Raw genomic sequence first — 6,364 nt, forward strand, 5'->3', positions numbered from 1 at the left:
AGTTGAGAGGCCCTGAGCATCAGAGCACATTGACTTCTCTTGTTTTTTCTCTAACAGTAGGAGGGTCTGGCATAGGAAGAGTAAAGTGCTTTGACCTGCCACTTTGTATGAGTAACATTTCCCTTCTTTTCAAATGCCATCACAGAAACAAAAACTCCACCTAACATCTCATTCAAGGAGGTGTTCTAATCAGCCCTAAAGTCTGCACTGTAAAACAACTTTTGTTTTACAATCATTTAACATTCCTAACAGGAGGAGGGAATCATCTTAACCAGATTTCTTTGTCAGTGTGGAAAGTGTTCTGGGCACATCCCTAGTGAACAGTTAAAATTGGAATATTGAACGAACAAAGGCACAACCAGAATTGTGCACTCTCTCTCTATGCACGTTAGTCTTTTTGGAGTTACTTGCATTGAAAGGAGAACAGACTCCAGAAAGTAACATCATCCATACATACCTGCTAGGTGCCATGGCAAACATCATTAAAAATCTTGTTAACCCTTTATTAAAGATACAGAAAAGAAGGGAAAACAGTTAAAGCATTTTAAATGTAAAGTTTTAAGGAAGGCTTCCATTGTAACAGTGTCCCTTGTTCTCTTTACCTTTAACTATAGAAAGTCATTAGGACATACACACCCCCATTTGGCCGTCTTTCAGACGGTATCAAAGATGGTGATAACTGTCCTTTTTGGGAAAAAAGAAAGTTAGTTGAGATGGCCTGGAGCTGTTGCTGGTGTCCAAGTCTGATCCCATTTCCTAGAACACAATATAGGATGAACACATACACACACACATGCAAGAAAAGAAAAGAAAAGATGGAAAATACAGCTTCTGTGTCTATTGTTGATTCTCACTTGCAGCCTCATGGCTGGAGAAACACAAGCAAGGCACGTGGTCTTATCATCCGCTCTGAGACCTGTCAAACAGAATTAAGTTGTTTAAGGCATTGCTTTTAGCTGCTTCTCTCTGGTCACAGGCTTAAAACACTGTTGCAAAATATGCAGTCTTGGCTGGCTAAGCCAGACTCTGATTAAACAGAAGGCAAAAGAAGACGGCTAGAAAAGAGAAGAAATAAGGGGGGTGGGGGTGGGAAGGAAAAGGACACACAAGGGTGTGGCGTGACAAAGTCTCATGTCCCACTGATTTTGGTTCACTAATTTCTGGTCCCAGACTTCTCTTGTTTACCAGACATGATCTTAACAGAGTCCTTGAGTTATATCAGTAGGTCTTTTTGTTTGGACTAATTCAGTTTTTCTGTCTCCACTTTGCACTGTTCCCCATCAATGTGTATCGTTATATGTGGTAGAGCATTTTATAAACTTGTATCCACTTTACCACAGTTGAGCTCACAATTAGGGTAAATTTGTAAGCCCAATTATTACAACATCTCAAACCCATTGAAGCCCATGGTGCTCAATCCATTGACTTCAGTGGGCTTTCGTGCAAAGGAGCTGCCACGAGGATCTAGCGAGGAGGGAACCTGCTGTGATGCTAGCCCTTCCCTTTTACTCCATGCCTCCTGTGATGCTGGGAGACCAGAAGCCAACTCATACCAAGGTCTGAGGCATCACTGAACACTGACAAATACATAGCTGGATACCAGTCTGGCTTACCTGTGCATTAATATTGTTAAGATAGATATTAGAGTTGTCAGAATGTGTTTTAGACCTTATGAATAGCTTGGAGGATATTGCATGTATTAGCCTCACTTATCTGTACCCCATGTTATAAAGTGATAACAAATATTTGTATTGTAAATCTCTGTAACTGTGTAATTAATCAGACAGGAAAGATGCCTTCTCTAATGCAAATACTGGCTTCCTAGAGAAGGTGGTAGGTCCTACCCAACAAGAAGGCCTTTTTAACTAAATGAGCCATTGTGAAAAATCAAAAGACTTTGTTAATTGCATTCTTCTCCCTCTCCATGAAGAGGAGACCTGCTCATGAACACAGCCCATCAGCTTGGGCTCTGGGGAGAAGGGAATTAAAATCCCTGAGAAGGAGAAAGTTGGTTCTTTTGCTGCTTGGACTCTAAAGGGGTAAGAATCACTAAGCATAAGCAAAAGACCCTCAGCTGTTGTGCCTGTGTAACCCATGCCTGCTGGGTGTGGTGCTCTGTCCCCCTGACATGGCACCTAGACCACCTAGAGTTTGGTGAATCTGCAACACCCTTGCCTAAGAACCATGTGGCCTTTAGCTCATGCAGTAGAGGCCTATGCATTTATCTCCAGGGGTCCCAGGTTTGACCCCGTCTGCTGACGACCAGGGTATGTCAGCTTTACACCTGGATTAGCCCTAAAGGACATATGAAGTTTGCTTATTATAGAAGTTTATATTATCTTTTGGAATCTAAGACTGTAACTCATTTGTGTGTGTATGTTTCCTGCTTTATCCTTGTAAATAACTCCATTTAATTTTCCTAGTTAATAAATCTTTAGTTGTTTTATTACATGATTGTCTGCAAGCATTGTCTTTGGAGACAGATCTAGGATATAGTTGACCAGTACATAGTACATGGCTGGTACTTTGGGACTGGGAGTAACCTGAATATTGTTGTGATTTTTGGTATAAGGGACCATCTATTACAGAGGCAGGGTGCCTAGGATGGTTCCATAGACCAGGGTGCCCAAGGGGACTGTCTGTGACTCCATGGTAAGACCGTCATAATGCTTTAGGAGTTCACACTTCTTACTTGGTTGGTGAAATTTAAGTATAGAACACACAACCAGTTTGGAGTTCATGCCCTGTTTCTTCACAGTCTGACCTGAGGTTGGCACCCGTGGTTGTGACTCACTTCAAACAGGGTGACACCTCCTCAATGGAATCCAACAGCTTTCACTCCTCTGCACTTGCATTAGTGGAGGGGAGAATGTGGTTCTTTATTTTTGCTTGTTGAGACATTGATTCCAGTGGTAACTGTGTTACCCCTTCCACTTTTCCTTTTGGAACTTTTTCTTCCCCTTAGTTTAGTTTGGTGATGGCTATTAATGTCTCTTCTCTTTTGTCCAGGGTGCTGTAGACTTGATCCACCAGGGATATAACCTTTCACCTTTGTAATCCATGTAGAGATGAGTGGGAAATGGAACTGATTTAAAAATAGATGTAGGAATTGAACTTAACATACTCCTGGGTGCTCAGAAAGAATCAGAAAAAGGACAGAGAGAAGCATATTATCAGTAAGAAAGGGCTTTTTTTCTGCAGCATTTCATCTCTAATGACTTTTTCCATTATAAAGCATTCCATGCCTCTACAGAACCAACTAAATGGTTTACATTTTGGGGAATAACGGCCTTTTCACTTCTGTCACCTATGGGAAATATTAGGGAGGTCTTCAGCTGTAAATGCTATATGAGCAAACACCACTTAAGCTAGGCTTTGCTTCCTAAACAAGTATTTAATCTCCTCATTAAAGATATATGAAACTAGAAATCAATGAGCACTGGTGGTTAGAGCTTTTTAGCGGAACTAATGGCTGCACATTGTCTAAGATTAGAAACTTCACTTGTGGTTTACACCTGCTACACATGGAGAAACATGAATCCAGAAAGAAAGATCTTAGGCTGTAGTGATAATTGTACTGTGAGTTCTGGATAAGCAGGTCACATACATATATAACATATACAATAAAGCATTTTCAATTCACATTTCATAATGTTAAATAGATACTGTGAACTCTTACTGTAAAGGTCTAGCTGAAAGGCACAAATAATCACAAAACTTGAGCTGCTGGCATTGTGAACTATTTGAACTGGAGAGTGGTCTGACTGGGTATATGAAAAACAGATAGGATCTATTTAGTTTTCCAAGCAAATAATGGAGAAAATTTTGAGCCCTTTAAGCAGAAAAAAGGGCACCCTTGATGCATTTTATTTCTGGTCTGCGTCTGATTTTCATCAAAAGGATTTGAAGAAAAAACTCTGCAAAACTTGAACCAAACCTTTTATTGAATTAAATGCTAAAAATTCTGTTAATGCAGCATTATGGTGGAGATTTTAAAGGCACAGATGTCAGGAAATGCAGAATGATAATTCCCATCAGCATGGTAAATTGGCCGCCTTTGCATGAATATTATTTTTATTTCTATCTCTCTGTCTAATCTGGCCCTGTACATTGCTATCTAATCTATCCCTTCAATCTAATATACCATATCTCCCTCTCTTTATCTTAAGTATTTTGAAGGCTCTGATGATAGTGGTAGCTATATGCCAGAACCACAATACCATAATGTGTATAGTATTGACTAATATATGAGCAAGATGAATGAGCTGGGATTTGACATATTCCATCTTCATTCCTCTTTATAAATAACATAGTCATAATAGAGCAGTAGTTCTTGGGATCTTGAAAAAGCAAAGAAATTCTTCATTCAGAATAGGAGAATAATTATATTTCTTACCTATAGTATATTTTTGGATATGTAAAAAAAATAAAGTATTGTCACATAAAGAAAAAAGGAAATTATAACTCCTGAAATTAAGTGTCATTACCTCTCATATCCATATATACAAAAAGGATCAATGCATTCCTTACACAAATAAAATTTTGCAGTTACCTGAAGGTAGTTTTCACATGGCAGCTATGTGGCTGAGTGAAATTATTATTTAAGTGTTTATAAAATACTGGAGTTAATCTGTGAACACTCAAGCCTCTGTAGTAATTTGTGTTTACTTTCGGCGGAAGATGTTTTGTGGTTAATTTACAGGACTAGGAAGTAAGAAATCTGTTTTCTGTCACAAATGTCTGTGTAAACTTGGGCAAATTACTTAATTATTGTGTGCCTCAATTTCCCCATACCCCAAGACAATACAGTATACCTCACAGGAATATTGCAGGATATAACTCATTAATTTTTGTAAATCTTTTTGAGATCCTTGAATGGAAAGAACTATTACTGGAAAGCAGTATTATTAAATTCTCTGTAGGGTGAAGATATGACCATATTCGTTTAGAGACGTCTGTATTCTAATTTCTGTAGTAATATATAGCTCCGAGAGGGTAGCACACAAACTCAGACCATGTCTACACTACAGGTACTACAGTGCCTTAGCTATGCCGTTAACCTTGTAGTATAGACATAGACTACAGTGATAAAAGGGGTGCTGCTGTTGCTGGAGGAATTCCACCTCCCTGAGCAATGGTAGCTAGGTCAATGGAAGCATTCTTCTAATGTTAAGCTGATGGTCAGGCTTCTGGCACAGAGAATTGTTTGACAGGGTGGCACTGATATGAGTCAGAAGAGAAAGATAGGCTATAGTAAGCAAGGACATTTCCTTTACATTAAATTATGTTTTAAACATGTAATCAGAGAAACTATGATGTTTTACTTCTTAGAGTAATGTCTATCAGATGGTAAGGTGAAATATTTCATATGGAAATGTAGAGTCTCATATTTTCTCCAGCAAATCACTTGTGATGGACTCTAGGTTATAAATCAGCAATTATTGAACAAGCAGTTTCATTTAGATCAAGAGAGATCTTATTTACTTATGTACAAATCCTCAATAAGCATAACAGCCAACATTAACACAGAAACATACCATCAAGCCTCAAAGCTAGTTGTGACCCTAAGCACCCCTGTATTCATACTCTATGCAGTATTGTAATGATCTTTGTACAAAATATGCCATCTGGGGTATCATTTGAAAACTAATAACTCACTGATCACTGGTGCAGGAGATTGAGAGGGTAAGGATGAAGGGAAGATGATGGCTGGGGAAAATATTGTGGGATCTGTATTTATGCTAGTAGGAAGAAGCATGATGAAGAGGGGAAAAAGAGCAAGTAAATCTAGTGGGAACTGTGTGTGGGGGGGAAGGGGAAGGGTAACAAAGAAGGGGAAATGGAGCCAGTGAGAGAAAGAAGTAAGGAATGTGAATGTTTTTTGCAGAATTGGGGCCTACATTATGATTATTGATTGTTTGTATAGCAAACCAACAGTGTGTTTAGGTATCTTTCAAACTTCTGGGACTGGAAGATCTTTGCTCCAAAGTGCCTTAAACCTACATATACAAACCTTGACAAAACGGATGCACTTGGACCTGTTAAATATTTAACAAGTATATCGGGGGGTATTAAATATCTCTCCCATAAGGTAATAGGAAGTGGCATAACATTTTGAAGGCATCCTCACCGTACATAAAAAAGATTACAATTTAAGAGGTAAATTGTGTTATTATTTATGTTTTTCATTACCGGGGACTAATTAGGGTTGAGTAAGTCATTTTGGATAAAATAAGTGGACCACCATACAAACAGAATTGGAATTTAAAATATTTAATTAATCTTTTCATTTTTATACTTTCTAATTCTGGTCAGGAATAGAAGAGGAAAAACTGAAATACTTACAGGGGCCAGAACCAAAACC

This window comes from Chelonia mydas, chromosome 6 (genome assembly GCF_015237465.2).
Source record: "Chelonia mydas isolate rCheMyd1 chromosome 6, rCheMyd1.pri.v2, whole genome shotgun sequence".
Taxonomy (NCBI): Eukaryota; Metazoa; Chordata; order Testudines; family Cheloniidae; genus Chelonia; species Chelonia mydas.